The sequence below is a fragment of the Heterocephalus glaber genome, unplaced genomic scaffold (genome assembly GCF_053883595.1).
Source record: "Heterocephalus glaber isolate CG9 unplaced genomic scaffold, H.glaber_assembly_v1.0 deba00001444, whole genome shotgun sequence".
Taxonomy (NCBI): domain Eukaryota; kingdom Metazoa; phylum Chordata; class Mammalia; order Rodentia; family Bathyergidae; genus Heterocephalus; species Heterocephalus glaber.
Window position 1 is genome coordinate 5,486,783 of NW_028258297.1, and position 20,351 is coordinate 5,507,133.

Sequence of the window (20,351 nt, forward strand, 5' to 3'; positions counted from 1 at the left end):
AGTGAGCAATGGATGGGTTTTCTTAACTATGCTTGTTAATAACTATTGTGAATGTATGGATTTAAACTTATTTAATGTGTTTCAATTCCTGACAGTTTTATTCTTACTGACATTTGTTCCCTCTTGGCAGTGGGGCCTTTTCATGGTGGCTCCTGAATCTATCGATGTAACCTTAATAGCCTGTAATTGCTTTCTTGAATTCCAGAATGACAAAAAATGCTCCAGGTTGGGCTGGGGATTTAGCTCAGTGGTTCCACCACCTGCCCCGCAAGTGCAAGGACCCGAGTTTGATCCCTGGTACCAAAAAAAAAAAGAAAGTGCTCCAGGCTCATCCCAGAATCAGCCATTTCTCCAAGGGTCTCTGGTTCCTTTCAGTTGGAAATCTGGTCTATATAGACCAAACTCTGAGCAAGGAGTAAACTCTGTTTTTAATTCCCAGTAAGACAGAGAAACTTTTCTCAGGGGAAGTAGGGTAGAAGCTAATGGAAGATTGTCCATTATAACTTGGGTAACTAGTGTATGCCTTGGGGTTACCCTGAAAAGGGAGGCCTGAGAGAAGGGGAAGGAAACACAACACAAAGCTGGAGTGTTGGATCCAATCCTGGGAGTCTTCTGCTTCTTTAACAGTGATTTGCATATCCAGCGAGAATTCTACAGTGAGAAGCAAAATTTGGTCCTAGGACTCAATCTTTCCATGTTTCAGAAAACAGCCTTATTGTCCTGCCTACACAAGGTGCAATTTTCAAGTTCCTTTCTTAGATAGTTATACATGATATAGACATTTCATATTTCACTTTCAAAATTATACAAATAATAGAGTGGATCCTCGGGTTACAACTGGCCTGACACACGAACAACTTGGGTTACAACCAGAATTTTAGTTTTAACTTACGAACAAAGTTTGAGTTTTGACCTGAATGCTGACTGCCTGTGCTTCCAGATGGTCTCAGATACAGATTTAACCCTTAAATATACTGGAAGGAACATTACAACATCTTTTCCTGTGTGGAGTTAATTGTGAAATCCTGGGCCAGTATCTCTCTAAGGACACTGAGATCTGCCTGTATACAGGAGAGAGACTTTGAAGTCTGTGTAGAGGAGCCTGAGCTTTCAATTGACCAACTTGAGTTACAACCAGCCCTCATGAAGAAATTTAGTTTGTAAGTCAAAGATCCACTGTAATTTTATAGTAATAAAAATCAAAAGAAAAGATCATAGGGGCTGGAGATTTAGCTCAGTGTCCCGGCCCGCGGGTAAGTCAACGGAGACCCTAGAGGGGGAGTGAGAATGACAAGGGACAAGAGACACGAGAGATGGAGACAAGACAGGTTTCTGATCAAGTCTCGTTTATTGCGGAAGCTGCTACAGCATATATACCGTAAGGCTAGAGGGGAGGAGCAAGGGGAGGGTACTGGGGCTACTTCCTTGTTGCCGGGTAGACTTGCTGCAGGCCCAGACATGCCCGTAAAAGGCACTCAAGAGTTCTGGCAGGGAGGGGGGGGCAAGGCCCCCCACAGGTCCTCCCTTTAAAATTATAACTATAGTAGAAAGGCGTCAGGAGATCCAAGCCTGTGGGGGCTGAGCCTGTCTTGGGTCAGAGCGACATACGTGTCTGCACCGTGCACCTTACCCATCATCGGTTAACCAGAGAATCAAGGCTCTGGCACCTGTCTTAGGCGGCACACGAGGGCTCTCTCATTGCATGGCACGCTTGTTCAGTTGCCCGTCATTGGCTTGCCAGCCCGCTCACCACGTGGGGTGAGAACACTTTGCCACAGCAAGGACCTAATTGACGGTCCGGCATTCGTTCTGGTCAGCCATTGCCAATCTATGATAGTGGACCTGTATGGGTGCTGTTTTTATTGTCTCTATCTGGGCTCTAAGAAAGGCCATGATTTTGTTGTATATTACGGGCCCCAAAGAAATGAGCAGAAGTAGGCCCAATAAGGGTCCCAGCAAAGGGAGAAGATAAGGGAGGAAACCATTGAGGCCAGTCCAGAGGGGATTTTGAGCGAATTCTTGTTGTTGTCTGTTTAGATCTTCCTGAAGTTCGTGAATTTTTCCCCTGACGATCCCAGATTTATTGGCATAGAAACAGCAATGTTCTTTTAGGGCTATGCAAATCTCCCCTTGTTCCACCGTGAGGAGGTCCAGGCCCCTTCTATTTTGAAGGACCACCTCAGCCAAAGAATCAATCTGATCTTGTAAATCTGTAAGAGTGTTGGAGAGAGCTTGAACATCATTAATCAACTGGTTGGATAATTTGGCATAGGAGTGTAATGCCACTCCGACGCCAGCAGAGCCAGTGGCAAGGGCGCCAGACACCCCTAGCCCCATGAGCAAGGGGACCAGTGAGACGGCCCTTTTATGTCGCCCAGCGATATAGTCAAAGCTGGGCAAGGGCACTGGCTCATCTCCAGGAATGAGGGCGATGTCCGGGAGGACAGTCGCCATCACGCACAGCCCAGTCCAATTAGTGGGGAGGGAGGTGAACGCCAAGCTCCCTCCACAGACGAGCACGTGACCCGGGGCAGGGCAAATGGCAGCAGAGCCATTAAGCGTTACAGAGCAGAGAGAGAAATTTTGGACTCCGACAGGTATATCGAAGCTATCGTTGTGGCCCGAACTTAGATAACAAACTGAGGCATTGAACTGTACTGGCTGGACCCTGAAGGGCAGAGAAAAACTGCAATTGTAACTAGAACTGTTGGCATAGTCAGTTTGGTCGACAACTGGCAAGGCGAGGGGCAGGGGTGTGCCAAGGGTCATGCATAGCCAACAATCCGCAGCAAAGGCTGGGTTGGATGTATTGATCAATTGATAAGTGGCCTCTAAGATACTCAGGGTTTGGACGTCAGGGTCTGGGCCTCGAGGTTTGGGAAGGGCCAGTGGATGATAATTTAGGGAGGGGTACATCTCTTGGATGATAGTCTCAAGCTGTTTTTGTACTCGCTCTTCCCTGAGCTGATCTGAAGGCACGCCACCATCAGATATATGAATTGGGGCCTGTGGCGGCCAGCAGACATCTTTGCCAAGACTGCCGCTGCAGGAGGCTTGGCCAAATTTAGGATATCCAGTGGGACTGGAAAAGTCCCAGTCACCCCCAACGGAGCCCCTGTAAGTTCTTTGTAGAACAGCAGTTAGATATATTTTTCCATCAGAATGTGCACATTGTTGGACTTCAGTGTAACAGGTAGAATGCATCTCTGTGGCCATGGCACAGCCCGTAGGGCATGGCCCTGGTTTGCCATTGATTGTTGGTATGACTTTAGGCTTAGTGACACAATCCCATTTTTGGTTATATCCTCCCATTATCGAGGCCTCAGAAACCAAGTAGGCAGTCTTGTTGCCGCAATCAGTACTATGGGTGTAACTTGTGGGTACGGGCCTGCCAGAACCCCCGGCACAGTCACAGGGGTTACCATACAGGGCAATGAGCAGTTGTTCCTTGTTAACTGGTTTAAATCCGCTTTCTGCTGTCAGTGCCAGGAGCAGCAACAGGCCATGTAACAGAATCAGGGATGTCATCTTTTTAACCTGTAAGCAAAATTTTGTCCTGTGATGTAAGCAAGGCTGGGCTGTAGATAAGAGAATTAGGCTAACCTGATTAAGCTTTTGAAGATGACCAATGTGGACATATTACAATAACATATTTAGAACTTAACCAATGTAAACATTTTGTAATAACATATTCAGTGCTTAAATATCAAGGATAACCAATGTAATCAATTTATAACATATTTAGACAATATTCGTTGTGATGTGTCTCCCATAAGATTATAATATAAAATTTACTAGGGGGTTCCTTTAATGAATTAAGACCAGAATAATCATTTTCTGGGTGGCCACTTTTATATTCATCAAAGGGAGTCCCCATAGTCTCTAATCATTTTGACAAGCAATTAAGAATATATATATCTTTTTTTTTTTTTACAACTGTTTATTGCAATTTGATTATTGCATGTAGGTGACAATACACATTACTTTTATAAAATAAATCTCAGTGGCACTTTGATCAATTAGCAACCTGGGAAGGAAGGCATGCCTTTAATTTAATAACATTTATCTGTAAGCCAATTTAACGATAGGCGAATATCTTTTGAAAAGGAAGGAAAAGAAATATTGAGCTCAACTGTATGAACACAAACAACAGACAACAGACAAACATATGAGACAGTTTATAAAATTAGGGTGCACTCAAATATATCTGGCCAAATTGAATTATACTATTCTCTTTATGATTATTAGATTATAATTGTAGGCGCCATTGTTAACTGGTTGAAATTGGACAATATTAGGTCATCGGTGTCATCAATATGCTTATCAACTTGTTTTACTAAGCGTTCTGGAAGCCACCTGGCCGACTTCATTTCCTTGGAGTAAACACACACTGACCCTCGGCCCCAGATGAGTACGGGGTCAGGCCCATGCCATGAGTGGTCCAGGGGGTCTCTCCACATCACAGAGGCAAATCGTTTTTGCGTCTCTGGTTGCCAGAAACGGTTAGCTGTGGATAATCTCTTAGCATCCAAATTTAAAAAGTTAAGAATAAATAGTGCATGTGATATTAGGTTTCTGGGTGACCCCTTGGTAGGGTACCATTCCCCCCTTTTTATTTTATCTAATGTAATTTTGAGTGTGAGGTTGGCTCTTTCTATAATGTCTTGTCCTTGTGGATTATATGGGATTTCCGTTATGTGTGTTATATCTAATTGTTTGCAAAACTTTGAGAAGCCAGAGCTGGTATAGCCTGGACCATTGTCTGTTTTAATTTGTTGTGGACATCCAAGTACTGAGAAGGCAACTAGAAGGTGGGCAATTACATGTTTACTAGCCTCCCCAGATTGTAGGGTGGCAAATATAAATCCACTATATGTATCAATGTTGACATGTATATATTTAAGATTTCCAAATTTAGGGTAATGTGTGACGTCCATTTGCCATAGGGCATTTGGAATTAAGCCACGAGGATTAACTCCCAGATGAGGTGTGAGAAGATGGAGGGTGTACGTAGGACAGGTTTTAACAATTTGTCTAGCTTGTTTTCTAGTAAGTTTATACATGAGGCGAAGTGTGTGGGCACTAAGATGATGTAACTGGTGCACCTTCTGTGCCTGGTCAATCTGAACGGGGGCATCAATATGTAGTGAGTAGGCAGAAGCCTGAGGTCTTGTGGCCAGGTCTGCTAGTCGATTACCCTCTGTAAGCGGCCCAGGTAGGTTAGAGTGGGCACGAAGATATCCAATAAAAAAGGGCTTAGATCTTTTTCTAATTAGACCTTGTAATTGGATAAAAAGGTTATCTGTCTGGGAAACGTTTTTTTTCTGTCCACATGTTTCTAACAGAGGTACCGATTGGGCAATGTAAGCACTGTCTGTAAAAAGATTAAAGGCCTCTTCAGGGAAGGCCGAAAAAACCCCTGCGACCGCATGTAACTCGGTCATTTGGGCGGAGGAATAACTGTTCTGGAATTGGACGGTGTTAGTGTTCCACACATAGGCAGCCATCCCTGTGGAGGAACCTTCTGTGAAGATCAACAGGGCCTCAGTTAATGGAGTAGGCGAGGTGACCTTTGGAAAAATAAAATCATGTCTATTGGCAAAATCAATAAGTTTATCTGGAGGATAATGATTATCTATAAGGCCTACATAAGAGGCGAGGGCAATTGGCCAAAAGTCAGTAACTTGTATAAGCCAGTCAATTTGTTCTTTACTGTAAGGTTGGAGGATAATGTCAGGCTCCTTTCCAAAATGGCACTTTCCAAGGTGTCTGCCCCAGGCAATAAGGTCAGAAACGGCCTTATAATAGGGGGTGATGATCCGTTTGGGTGAAACGGGAAGGTGCACCCACATGAGGGGTGCGGTTTGCCAGAAAACAGCAGTGGGGGAAAGCGTGGTCTTGCAGATAATATATTGTAGCGGTAAGCCATAATCCATAAAGGTAACAGTTTAACGAAGAATTGCTTGTTCTACCAAGGTGATGGCCTCGCGACCGGCGGGGGTGAGCTCCCGAGGTGAGGCGGGGTGACTATCCCCTTGTAGGATATCATAAAGGGGCCTTAGTTCTCCTTTAGCTAATTTAACATAGGGCATAAGCCAATTTATATCTCCAAGCAATTTTTGAAAATCATGAAGAGTTTTTAGGGTATCAAGACGAAGGGTAAGTCTTTGGGGTGAAATGTGGGGTCCGGCCATTTGGAAACCTAAAAAGGTATAAGGGTCTTTTAACTGTACCTTATCGGGGGCAACCTGGAGGCCACGAGCCTCAAGGGCTTGGCGGAGCTCGGCATAACAGGTTAAAACCTCATTGCTATGTTGTCCAGCAAGCAGAATATCATCCATATAGTGTATAACATACATTTGGGCCCAAGATTTATGTATGGCCTGAATAGCTGAAGCTACAAAGGACTGGCAGAGCGTGGGGCTATTTGCCATGTCTTGAGGGAGCACCCGCCATTGGAAGCGTTGCATTGGAGCACAAAAATTGGTCCCTGGAAGGCTAAATGCGAAGCGTTTTTGATCAGCAGGGTGTAAGGGAATGGTGAAAAAACAGTCTTTTAAATCAATGACAACCTTATAATATCCAAGGGGGATGGCTACCGGTGAGGGAAGACCGGGTTGTAAAGCTCCCATAAGTACCATGGTCTTATTGACTGTTCTAAGATCTTGTAAGAGTCTCCATTTTTCTGACTTTTTCTTAATGACAAAGATGGGAGTATTCCATGGGGAATTGTTGGGGATGATATGGCCAGCGTGAAGCTGTTCTTGTACCAGCTGTTGAGCCGCTAATAACTTATCTTTGGAAAGGGGCCATTGATCGACCCATACCGGATCATCTGAGAGCCAGGTGATCTTTTCAGCATGGTCTGCAGGAGTGTCAATGACCCCTATGGAAAATGGCCTAACCCTGCTTGGGGGGGGGGGTCAAAGGACCGGCTCAATGGGCTGTATAATACCTGTAGAGTTTTTACCTAGCCCGTTTTTTGGAATGTACCCATTTTTAAACATCTGCATAGTGACGACTTCATTAGGGCTAGAGATAATCATCCCCATTTGTGATAATAGGTCTCTCCCCCATAGATTAATGGGTAACCCTGAGATGATATAAGGTTGAATGGTGCCCTGATTGCCATCTTGGTCTTTTCAGGTCAGATCTTTGGCACTTTGTTTAGGGTTTTGACTCTGACCTATACCCTTGAGGTGGGTGAGGGTGTCTTTTAATGGCCACGCCTGAGGCCAATCTTCTCCTTTGATGATGGTTACATCAGCACCTGTGTCTACCAATCCAGAAAACTGTCTCCCATCTAACCATAAGGTCATGAGAGGCTTCTGGGCTGAGAGTATTTTCGACCAGTAGACATCGGATGAGCCGAATCCCTGGCTGCCTCTGACGTTGTTAAGAGCCTTATTAGAGGTAGGGAGAGGGGAAGGAGCAACAATTGAGCAAATCTTTGGCCTGACTGAATGGTGTTAATGGCTTTGGGGGAAGAAACCATAACTTTAATCTCTCTGGAGTAATCACTATCAATCACCCCAGGGTAGATCAGCAGCCCATCCATAGTGCTGCTGCTTCTGCCTATTACAAGCCCAAAGGTCTCCTTAGGCAGGGGTCCAAAGACCCCTGTCTGGAGGGCCTGTATCCCCATTTCTGGAGTCAATACTGTGTGGGCGGTGGAACTGAGGTCCAGTCCGGCACTTCCCGTTGTTGCTCTGAAGAGGTCTGAAATGGATTGTTGTTTGCTGGAGCAAAGATGAGTGCCCCATAAATTTGTTTGGGTCTGGGGGCCCAGGGCTGGCCCCCTCTCCTGTTTCCCTGGTCCGGGTTATGGGCAAGTGGGAGGGGCTGGCCCTGAGCGTCCGTCTTGGACCTGTACTCATTCGCCCAATGTCTCCCTTTATTGCATCGAGGGCAAGGCCCCGGAGGTGTGGCCCTAGGGACCGACGCCCTAGGGGCCTGACATTCCTTGGCAAAGTGACCCGCTGCCCCGCACCGGAAACACTTGTTACCCGGGCGGCGCGACAAAAACTGTCTGACCACGTAACCCTGCATGGCGGCAGCCATAGCAAGCCCCTGTTGGTAGGCAGTCCCAATTTCTGAGCAAAGGCGAATGTAACCTGAGAGATCAGTTTTCTTTTTATAAGGGCAGATGGCGGCCTGGCAAGCAGCATTGGCATTTTCAAAAGCAAGCTGTTTAACAAAATCTGTCCCCGTTTCTGCGCTCCCAAAAATCCGACCCGCTGCTGTGAGCAGGTGGTGAACAAAATCCACGAAGGGCTCATCAGGCCCCTGTCGGATATTGGTGAGAGAAGCACTCACATCTCCTTTAGAAGGGAGCTTTTTCCAGGCCCTAGTGGCCGCAGTCTGAATCTGGGCATACAACCCCGCATCAAATTGCATCTGTTGATCGCTGGCGGCATAGGCTCCATCCCCAGAAGCATATCGAGTATCCAACCATTACCCGCCTGAGCATTGCATCTAGCAGTATCTCGGCAATTTTCTACATATTCAGATTTCCATAGTAAATAGTCACCTCTTGTAAGGGTGGCTCGGGCCAGAGTCTGTCAATCGATTGGGGTGAGCCAATTTTCTGCCACCGATTCTAAAATGGCCATTGTGTAAGGTGCAGTGGCCCCGTATTGAGCTGCGACCATTTTAAGTTCTTTAATGACCTTAAAATCGAAACCACTGTGGTGTCTCCATGCCTGTCCCTGCACGTCAGTAGTTTCAGTTACAGGAAAGGCTTTCACATTTTCAAGTTCTAGGGATACTCCTGACCCGGATGGCACCCTAGGGGCCGCCCCTCTAACGGGGGGTCGTGGCTTAGGTTTGTCCTCTCTACGGACATTTTCATGGGTTTTGCCTGTTTTTAAGCCCTCGAGCTGGGTAATAAGTTCCTGGTGTTCCTTTTCTAATCTTATTTGTTCTTTTAGAAATTCTATCTTGTCCCGGAGTTCCTTTTGGGGATCAACAGCAGGGCATGCCAAAGCGGGCGCATTGGGAGTGTTGGGTACCAGAACATAAGGAGGCGGACATTGGACTACGGGTGGCCAGTCAGGATTATGATATCTGGCTGCCTCCTCCTCAAGATTGGCCCAGTCAGCCTTCCCCCGGATCGTTCTGTGGCAAGGGGGGGTGCCTGAGATGGCGGAGGGAAGGGTACAAGGTCAGTTCCTTTTTCACTGGTGGGGCAGGGTTAGAGGCAGGGGCTGAAAGGGCGGAGGCAGAAGCTGAGGAGCGCCGAAGCTTTTCCTTAAAAGGCTTGGATGAGGCAGAGCCCGCCTGTAAACCCTCATCGGTTGCATTTTTTTTGTCTGACTCATCGTCACTATCAAAAGACATCAAGTCTTCTTCCTCATTTTTTGAGGAAGTCCCATCCCACAGGGGCTGGGGCCTCGGTGCCGTCTTGGCATCTCGGGGGGGGGGGGGATATTTACACACTCCTCACTCTGAAGGAGAGTGACCGACCCTTCCTCTGATCGGAGAGCTGTCTCCCCGACCTGGATGGCTTGAGCCACCACCGGATCTTTGGTTTTTTGGGAGATAATTTCATCAATAAGATTCCAATAAGAAAATGGAGTAATCGGGACCTTTCCTGGTCCACAAGTAGCATAATAATCTTTAAGGGCCTCCCCTACTCTTTTCCATCTCCTCTCGTCAATGGTACCCTTGGCGGGAAACCAAGGTCAGAGATCTCTAACATAATCAAAATATTTTAACAACTGTTTGACTGTAACCTTTACCCCTCATGCCTGTAAAGTTTTTTTAAGACCTTCTACAAACAACTCATGTTGGCTAATCTCCTGTCCCATAATCGCTGCTCAACTCACCGAGGTGCAGGAAAGACGGCAGGTTCACGTCAAACGCAATCCTCTTTTTTCTATTTTATTTGTCTCTTCTATTTTATTGGGCCCCCGAGCAGCGTTCTTCACTGGATCCCCCGTTCTCGGGCCCCACGTTGGGCGCCACTTGTCCCGGCCCGCGGGTAAGTCAACGGAGACTCTAGAGGGGGAGTGAGAATGACAAGGGACAAGAGACATGAGAGATGGAGACAAGACAGGTTTCTGATCAAGTCTCGTTTATTGCGGAAGCTGCTACAGCATATATACTGTAGGGCTAGAGGGAAGGAGCAAGGGGAGGGTACTGGGGCTACTTCCTTGTTGCCGGGTAGACTTGCTGCAGGCCCAGACATGCCTGTAAAAGGCACTCAAGAGTTCTGGCGGGGGGGGGGCAAGGCCCCCCAGAGCTCAGTGGTGCCACCGCCTGCCCCACAAGCACAAGGACCTGAGTTCGATCCCCAGCACCAAAAACAAAAACAAAAACAAAAAAAAGAAAAGATCATCCTCCACCTCATCTAACAATTTTTATTGTTCCACATTCTCCTCTGTTTTGTATTCAGATACATGCATAATTTTTACATATTTGTAATCAGGGCTAGACATTTTTCACATTGTCTTCACAGTAATTTTAGTGGATACATACAATGTCATTCAGCTAACATTTACTGAGTGCCTTTTTCTGCCAGATGTTGTGGTGGGTGCTAAAAATGCAGAAATAAATGACAAATAGTTCTATGCCCAGCATGGCTTAGTGGGGTGACAAATAGAATGAGTGTATTTGGGTCCAGGGTGACCAGGGACTCAGGGATACAGGGATCACTGAGTCCCATTTCTTCACTCACCCAGAATTCCCAGTGGAACAGGGAACAAGAGAGACAAGAGCAGAGCAGCTGCCGAGTGCCAGTATTACCGATTACAGGTTAAGTATCCCTAATTCAAAAGCCCAAATTCTGAAATGCTCCAATATCTCAACATTTTGGTGCTGACAAGACACCTCAAGTATTTTGGATATATTTTGTGATCCTCCTGCCTCATCAGTCTCCCCAGTAGCTGGGATTAGGAACATGTACTGCTATACCTAATTGCCACTGGAATTTTTTTTTTTTTTTGCCATTGGAATTTTGATAGTGAAGCATCGAATATGCAGGTTGGTTGTTTTGGTAGTATGGATATTTTAACACTATTAATTCTCCCAATCCATAAACATGGGATGTCTTCCCATTTATTTGTATCTTCTTCAATTTCTTTTTTTTTTTTTTTTTTTTTTTTTGAGACAGGGTCTCAATATGTAGTTCAAGCTGGCATTCCTCCTGGTTCAGCCTCCAGCATGTTGGGATTACAGGTGTGTATCCCCATGTCTAGCCTTCTTCATTTTCTCTCATTGCTTTTCTCTGTGTTTTACAGATTTCACCTCCTTGGTTATATTTATTCTTAAGTATTTTATCTTATTATCTTTGGTAGGTATTGTAAATGGGGTTTTTCTCCTGACTTCTTTTTTTGGGGGAAGGGGTTCATTGTTAGTGTATAGAAATGCTACTGATTTTTGTGTGTTAATTTTGTATCTTGCAACTTTCCTGCATTCATTTATTACTTTTGACAGGTTTCTGTGTGTGTGTGTGTGTGTGTGTGTGTGTGTGTGTGTGATCTTTAGGGTTTTCCATATGTAAGGTCCTATTATCAGCAAATGGTGACAATTTCACCTCTTCCTACGTGGGTGCTTATTTCTTTCTCTTGTATACTTGTTCTGGCAAGACTATCCAATACTAAGTTGAATAGAAGTGGTGAGAGGAAGCATCCTTTCTTGCTGTAGATCTTAGAGGAAAGGTTTTTAACTTTCTGTGGAGTTAGATGTGGCTTATCATATATAGTCTTTATTGTGTTTAGGTCCATTCCTTCTATACCTAATTTGTTGAGTGATTTTTAAAAATTTATGATGGGATACTGAATTTTGTTAATTGCTTTTTCTGCATCTAGTAAAATGATCATATAGTTTTTGTTCTTTGTTCTGTTACTGTGATGTATCACATTTATTGATTTGAATAGGTTGAACCATCCTTGCATTGTGGGACTAAATTGCATTGGATCATGGTTAATAATCCTTCCAGTGTGTTGTTGAATTGAGTTTGCTGGTATTTTGTTGAGTATTTTTGCACAACAATAATACTGGTCTGTAATTTTCTATTCTTGTTATGTTTTTGTTTGGCTTTGGTATAGGCTAATTCTGGCTTTGTATGAAGAGTTTGGAAGTATTCCCACTCCTCAAATTTTTGGAAGGGTTTGTAGAGGACTGGTATTTATTTTTTAAATGTTTCTGTAGGAAAAAAGATGCACTTTGAGACCATGATGCTAAGTGAAGTAAATCAGACAGGGAAGTTCAAATATTACATGGTTTCTCTTATATGAGAAACCAAAAGTATAAATGATTTAAAGGCAAAGTAATGAAAGATAGATGATAGGAAGCAGGGAGATAGACTCTGTGAATTTGGGAAGGGGTTTGGGGATAGGGAAGATGAAAACATGGGGCGGGAAAGAGAGAGTAAAAAGGATGAAGATGGATTATGTCAACATACCAGTTCCCCAAGATGAATGTAATATTATGCATAGTAAATATATACTAACAAAAAAGAAACAACAAGATCAACCTAGTGAAGCTCTTGCCCCAAATCAATCTCTAAATATTTGCCATAAACTTTCTATATTGATTCAAAGCCAAGTACAAAGGGAAAATACAAAATAAATTTCTTTTTAAATGTTTGGTAGGATTTAGCAAAGACATCATCAGGCCCTGAGGATTTTGTTGATGAGAGACTTTCATTACTAATTCAATCTCCTTACCCACTCTTGCTCTGCTCATGCTTCTCTTTCTTCATGATTCAGTTTTGGTACGTTGCAGGTGTCAAGGAATGTATCCATTTCTTATAGGTGATCCAGTTTTTTGGCATATAATTGTATTTCTGTGATATCAGTTGTAATATATCTTCTTTCATTTCTGATTTTATTTCTTAAAATGTCTCATCTTTCATTTCTGATTTTGAGTCCTCTCTTTTTCTCAGTCTAGCTAAAGGATGTCTATTTTGTTTATTTTTTTTAATCAACTCTTAATTTTGTTGATCTTTTAAAACTGTTTTTCTCATCTCTGTTTCATTTACTTCTTGGTCTTGGTTAGATTTTTCCTTGTGCTGACACTGGACTTAGTTTCTTCTTTTTCTTTGAGGCATAAGAAGCATAAGATCAAGGTATTTATTTGAGAGCTTTCTTCTTTTCTGATGTTGACATTTGTTGCTATAAACTGAGAATTGCTTTGTTGCATCTCATGAATTTTGGTATGTGTATTTACATTTTCATTTATCTAAAAATATTTTTTGATTTCCCTTTTCATTTTCTTATTGACTCATTGGTTGTTCAGAAGAGTGAAATTTAGTTTCCATGCATTTGTGCATTTTCTGAGCTTCTGCTCTTTGGGTGGAAGGGCTGGACAGGATCGCAGGAGAGTGGCACACAGGTTGTGTGGGGTCATTCACTGGGATGGATGGCTTGTGCTTTTTGCTCAGGAGAAAGACACAGGTGAGATTCGCTCCCTGCCTATGCAGGGCCTGAGCTGAGTTTTGAGGCTGGGCTGAGAACTCCCGGTTGTGGCATATTTAGCCCCTGCTCTTTGTCAACATGGGCTGGGAGGCGAGGAGGGCTTAGGAGTAGGCTTTAAGGTCATATCAGGTACTGATGAACTGCTAGGTTGGTGCAGCAAGCTCCTGCTCCAGGGTGAGATCCATGGCCAGTCTGGGAGGCTGGCCGCATAGAACTTTCCCTCTACGTGTGGGAGTGGTCAGCTCAGCTTTTTGGGTGGCTAAGCCGTACTTCTAGTGGTACAGCAGAGTTCACCAAGCTCCGGGTCAGCTCATAGAGCTGCCACCAAGTCCCATATGTAGCTCACTGTGGGCTGCTCCTCCTTGCTCTGTCTCTCCCTGACCCGGATGGCCTTATCATGCCATTTTTCTGCATTCCCTCTGAGATGAGAAAGGGAAGCATCTTGGGATCCTGGGGAAGCTGGATTTCCACCTCTGGTTCCCTTTGGTCTGCTCAGAAACTGGTTCTGGGGTGCCCTTGCTGTGAGAGGGGGTGATGTCATCAGGGTGACATCATTTCTTCCACCCTTTCTGTTTTCATTCCACTCCATGCAGGTGAGTCAGGCTTATTGTCAACTTGGGGGTTCACCCCAAGGTGAAATCACTGTGGAGAGTTGCTGGTGAATCTTTCTGTGGGGGTCGTGAAGCCTTTGACTTCCTGTGCTGCCACCAAGCTAATGTCACCTGTCACTTTTTCAAATCTCTATAAGCATTGCCAAAGCATGCTCTCAGAGGCACAGCAGTTTATGTGGCTGTTAATATCATGTGAATGTTCTAGTTTCATATTCTTCCCAGCATTGAATATTAACATTGTTCTAAAATATTGATAACTTAAGATTTAGAAAGTAGGGCCTGGTTTTGTTTTAATTCATATTCCTGGGAGTAATATGGAGGTTGGACATTTCACTGTACCTATATACTGCTTATGTCTCCCCTGGTGTGAATTTTCTTCATGTCCTAATTGCCTAGTGGCCCAAAATGATGACTTTTTAAGTGAATTTCATCACCCTTATGCTTAGTTTTTTTTTATAATTAGATAATTATTAAAAGGCAACCCTTTGCTGTCATAAGAAGTAAGGCAGCTATTTTCTTGATTTACTGTTTCTCTTTCGTTATCATGATACTTCATTATTTTGAGGTTTGTATTTTAATATAATCAAATACATTAATCTTGTTTTTAAAAATGTCTTCTGTTGTTTGAAATCTATTAATTCATCGTTCTTACCAAGGCTTGATTAAAAACTCTATTCTATCCTGTTTGCTTTTCTTATTCTTCAAACCAAAACACTTTAATCCATTGTTATATAAATTGGGTGTCCAATTTTTAAAAAACTTTTTTCCAGATAGATAATCTATTTTCCCTCCAGTCTTTATTAAATAATCCTTTCTTTCTCTATTGTTTTTAATACCTCCTTTGCCATATCTTAAATTCTTATTCATACTTTGGTTCAACTTGCATTTCCTATTTTATTCTGTTAAGCTAGATTTCTATTATTGTGCATGGACAATTGTACATAAGGCTCTTCTACAGTGGTCCATCCATTGTATAAAAATAATCTTTTTGGGGGTCGGGGATTTAGTTCAGTGGCACTGCACCTGCCTTGCAAGTGCAAGGTCCTGAGTTTGATCCCCAGTATCCCCCCCAAAAAAACCTTTTTGTTTTCTGTTCTGTTTTTAGAAATTACATTGGGTTCCCTATCCTGTCACAGTCATTTGCTTTTAACTTATTTTTAAAATTTAGATGATGATTGTTAAGAATTTAGGACTAGTTATGTCATCTCCCAAGAAGGGGAATGCTGCTGTATTCTGCCTGAAACTCCTGGACCAGGAAACCTGAATTCACTAATTCACACTAGGTGTCACTCACCCCCCCCGCCCCCCCGCCCCGTGGGCTATGCCAACTCCCAACCCCCAGGAGAAAGTGGTAGCATAGGAACACCCAGTATTGCTAGAGACAGCACCTTTAACCTCTCTCTACCTCTAACTCAGAGCATCACCAGAAAACCTAACCCACTTTCTAAATGTAGGCTTAATATTTTTGTTAATTTACTAGGATGAGTCCATGTTTATATGGGTTTATATGGGGCACATTTTGCCTGCCTTTTAGTGATGTAAGAGATCACTAAAGAGAACCTGTACACAAATATTCACAGAAGCTAAGTTTATAATCATCCCAAATGTAGCTCAGTAGGTGAAGAGATGAAACAAACTAATCTGGCCATGAAAGGGAGGAATTTTTGGCAAAAGAAGCAGGATACAGCATGGATAAATGGCGGAGACATTATACTGAGTGAAAGAAATGAATCTCAAAAGCTGGGAATGGAGGGTGCTATTTGTGTGACTCTCTGGAAAAGGCCAAACAATAAGGATGGAAAAGAGATTGGGAATTTGCAGGGTCAGAGATTGAGTTAAGGGGGGAGTGCATCGCTAGTCAGGAGAGGGAAGTTTTATGGGGTGATGGGACTGCTGTGTGGCCTGAGTGTTGGAATCCACAAGAATTTAAACAGGTTACAGCTCATAAAACTGAAAAGAAAAAGTCAAATGTGTTTCATTTTAGTTTAAGAAATAAAATTTAAATCACTTGTCTATTCTTTTTTCTAAGGCAAACAATACAGGAAAGGATAAAGAAGGAGGAAATATAAAATCTTAAATCTCTGTCTAGAAATTATTTGAGGAATGATTCTTTCTGTCCAATTTATGAACGTATAGTACAGACAAAAAACTCCAAATAAATGTCTTTGAATTTGTTATTTTCTTTAAATACTCAATATCTGGGATTTAAATGAAAATCCCTAAGAGCCTGGTTAATGAGGCATAAAATCTTGATCTAAGTAATATTTTAGAGACTTGAAAAGCTACTTTCCATGGAGATGTATTCTAATGAAATGGTGGACTTTAATTGAGCAGTTAACTTGACCTTTATTACTAACTCACTATGTGCTTCAGTGTTGCCTCGCCTTTCACATAAAACAGATCTGTGGAAGATAAGCCAGTGTTTAGGTAGAGAGAAGGAGGGCAAGGGACAGCCGAAAGGGTGGGGCCAGCGCCACAATCTGTGCAGCTGCCAGAGATGGCACTTTGTCCCCCTGCCACGAGAGCAGGTCGGAGACCTCACCTGCAGACAGTGCACCGCTCACACTGGCGGCATCAGGAGCCTGGCAGAAGCTATGCAAACAGAACAAATAAGACCACGTGGCCCAGATGATAGGAGGTGGAGAAGTAACACACTGGCAGATGTTTTCCATGATTGCCAGAGCCTTTTTAATCCCATGTCTCGGGTCTCTTTCGTTTGTATGGAAAAGTCTGGATGGAGAAGACTAGGGGAGGTGTGACTCCAGAGGGAAGCGGGGATGTCTGGGGTGATGGCACGTTCCAGGGTCCTGATGCTGATCTCTGGACACACACCGCTCAGGGTCTAGGAGAAGTGTGAGTTTCTTCAAGGATGTTTGACCCAAGGAGGAAGGCAGGGTAAGGAGATCAGCTCAGGGTCTGGCTTTGCCAGCTGGGAGAATGGAAGTCATTGGCAGACTTTGGCCAGAAGGGGCTAGACAGGAAGCACTTACTGAAAGTGAACCGGAGCTGTGACTGGAGGAGAGGGTCGCCCGCAGGAGATGAGGTATCAGTGGAAGAGTGTGGCCAGCAACAAGCAGTAGCCTGGAATGGACGGAGCTGGGGTAATGATGAGCTCGCTCCTCCCACCTCGGCCCCCACCCCCCACTGAGGGATGAAAACCCCATGACCTCTCAGGGATGGAGACCCCGCCAGCTGACACGGTATTGCAGGGAGAGGCCAGGCCAGTTTTGTCCCCACCCAGAATCTAAACTGTTAGTTCAACTCAGGCTTCTTCCGGAGGCTGTAGGAAAACAGCAGTGGTGTGTTACAGAGTTGCAGACATTCTCATTAGTGTGACAGGCTGGGTGATCTAAGTCAATGATAATGGCATCCCTCTTCCTTTCTCTGCCAGGGTCTTTGTTCCCTGGTGAGGTGCCCAGCCTTCCTTTTTAAAGGATCTTAGTCCCCAGTGTGCCTGTCTTTATCAGGACACCACGCTGGACCCAGCCAGGCTGTACCTCCTGGAGACCCACACCCCAGCCCCTCACACATGCACAAGTATCTCAGCTGAGTCTGTAGTGGCATCCACAGCTGAGCAGCCAAGTGTCTCACCAAGCCAGTGCTCTTGTGTGCCAGCTGGGGTAAGGTCGCTGGTCCCATAGATGGGGTCCATCCCACACCTGCACCAGCAGAGGCGCCCCTGTGGGTTCGAGGCCATGTTGCATCTGATACCATGGTGATTGATGGATGCAGTGTTCTGGAAGTCCCCAGTGACAGTGGTGGCAGGGAAGATAGCGTCACATCTGGGACATGTATATTTCTGTGTTCCCTGTGAGGCAGGGGCTGGTGTAACCTTGACCAGGTGTCTGCAAAGTCCACCCAGGGCAAGAGGTCAGACTGAGGGCTCTGCCTTGGCCCCTGCCATTGGCAGGACAGGCTCTTAGCAGGGCAGTGCCAGCTCAGCTTTAATGATGAGAAATCTGTAGTTTTGAACCAACGCACTGCCACCAGGTTCCCCTTTGGTGTCCAATTAAGAACCGAGTTACCTTCAGAGATGACTGACTGGCCTCTTTGGAACAAGTCACCTTTTATCCTCAGTGCTTGCCTTCCAGTGGCATTTAAGGGTGACACATACATCCTTATATGCTGAACTTGTCTTTTGAGGTCCAGCAGATGCCTCTTTCCGAGGCCTTTTTTGTCATCAGTCTTTCAATGTCATTCTCACCGGGTCCTAGATCAGTCAGCCAGCCCACTGGTCACTGCCCATGAGTCAAAATGTAGCTCCAGATGCTCCTCCATGGACAGTGTAGGCCCCTTGGAGGTACGGTGCTGTCCCTCAGGGCCACCCTGGGAAGGACTGTGAACATAAGAAGTAGCTGCTGGTGGCATCTTGCACTACCCTCTGTGGGCCCGACCCACACCCTTTTCTCCTAATGAGGCACAAGGACATTCCCAGAAGCCACAGCAGTGGGTGAGGGCAGAGTCCAGGAAGTGCAGCAGCAGGTGCCACGGAAGTGGGAGGCAGCTGTTTGTGCCAACCCTTTCTCTCTCCCTGACCTGCTTGGGCCTGGCCTCATACGAACTATTTCCAGTAGCAGTGGAATGCTATTATTCACATGCACAGTGCGTCAGAGACCACTGGGATCAACCAGTGACTCTTATGGTGACTTTTGTCTCTCAGGTCAGGCATTCAGTCTCTGCCAGGTCTCACTCAGTACAGGCCATAGGCAGAAGGGCCCAGTGCCCTATTTCTTGGTGTTAGGGCCCTCCTGGGACCTTGCCAAAGGGTCCATGTTACCTGTCTGCCACTGTGCTTTGATTGGCATTGGCAGTCTATACTCTGGCCTCCACCATCCATACCTGCTTTTCACCGACCTATGTCTCCATCAAAACTGGCCACCTTATGAGTTACCTGCAGAGGGGTCAGAGGGGCAGGATGAAAGTGTCTCCTAAATCCTGGGCACCTTCATGCATGGCCTTTTCCCTTTGTGATCAGTGGCACAAAGGGCAGCAATCTGTGCAGTGTGATAAAAAAAACAGTGAATGTTTGAATTTTTAAAAATTTATTATAGTAAAAGGCACATTGACATGAATCCCTCAAAACCCTCGCTCCTCTTTGGAACAGACTTATCCCATTGTTCTTGCCACTTTCTGAAGCAGTTCTGGAGTCCTCTTTCCTGAGTGTTTTTAGTTGCACTGTTGTGGCTGCCTCCATGTCCTGAATCGATTCAAAATGTTTCTCTTTCCTGGCCATTTTGACTTTTGGAGAACCAGAAGCCACATGGTGCCAGATCTGGTGAATAAGGTGGATGAGAACACAGCGTCATGTTTTTATGAGCCTGCTTTCTCATCAGATGGCGCTCGGCAGCACATTCACTGTGTTTTTAAAAACATGAAGGAGGACTTCCAGAACTGCTTCAGAAAGTGGCAAGAATAATGGGATAGGTGTGTTTGAAGCGAGAAGGAGGATTCCAAGGGGAAATAATGGCAGTGTGTCTTTTACTATAATAAAGTTTTAAAATTTAAAATTTCACTGTATCTTGCTCATACCTCCCTTGTATCTTCCCTCCAGAAGGCCAATTCCAACCAACCTGTTTCAGACCTGGAACCCCTAGAACCTGCAGGATGTGGCAGTCCTGATCTTCCTGGGATTTGTCTCTTCCCCTTTGGCATATGTCTTTCTGTGGCCTCTAGGGTGTTTATCACTTCTCAGGCCTGGTTAATATATTACACAGTCAGTGTAGTGGGCCATGCAATGGTCACACCACATCGAAACAGTGTGTCATTGCTCTTTAGACCTCTGCAGGACCCTCTGGGCAGAGTTCCTTCACATTTTATTGCCACAGAAAGCAGGCAAGTTGACATACACTAGAGATAAGGTGTCCTGATCTGCTCCCACATAAAGGGAGCCTTTGCTGATATTAATGGAAAACTCGCATTTGCTGTGTCTACAGGGGCATAGCAGAATAGCATGTGCACTGGCCACACTGGTGAACTCAAGGAAAAGGATAGAAATCAGCACCTCATCTTTTTATTCCTTAATGGTGGCTCTGGTCTGGTTTTCCCAGGGCAAGCAAGCACAGGGACGCATTACTTCCTGTCTACTCTTTGGGGATGGGTTGACACTTCCACTTCCTGTCATGATAGCTGTCACTTCATGGATCAGAGAGCCTAGGTAGGGATTCTGCAGTGATCAGGACTCTGTATTCCCATTGTGAGGTAACCACAGAATAAGTCTGTGATCCACTGTGAAATGGATGTAGCCTCCATTTGTCCCTCCATGAGCCTCCACCTGCCCCAGCAGACCATGATGGCCCTGTGGCTCTTCAGGGGTTGTCAC

At 44.8% G+C, this 20,351-nt stretch overlaps 1 protein-coding gene and 1 long non-coding RNA gene across 3 annotated transcripts in view; one reads left to right on the top strand and one right to left on the bottom strand.

The window, feature by feature from the left end:
• Window positions 1-20,351, top strand: part of Efcab6 (EF-hand calcium binding domain 6) — a 237,435-nt gene that overhangs the window by 84,589 nt on the left and 132,495 nt on the right.
• On the bottom strand, window positions 412-19,682 carry LOC106009465 (uncharacterized). Of its 2 annotated transcripts, XR_015452230.1 has the most exons (6): window positions 19,603-19,682; window positions 18,924-19,026; window positions 17,624-18,368; window positions 17,023-17,113; window positions 9,828-9,999; window positions 412-3,537 (listed from the first exon to the last, which is right to left on the bottom strand). It is a non-coding gene; the product is annotated as an uncharacterized LOC106009465 (long non-coding RNA). The 2 variants fall into 2 exon arrangements; XR_015452231.1 differs by lacking the exon at window positions 17,624-18,368 and having other exon boundaries at window positions 1,094-3,537.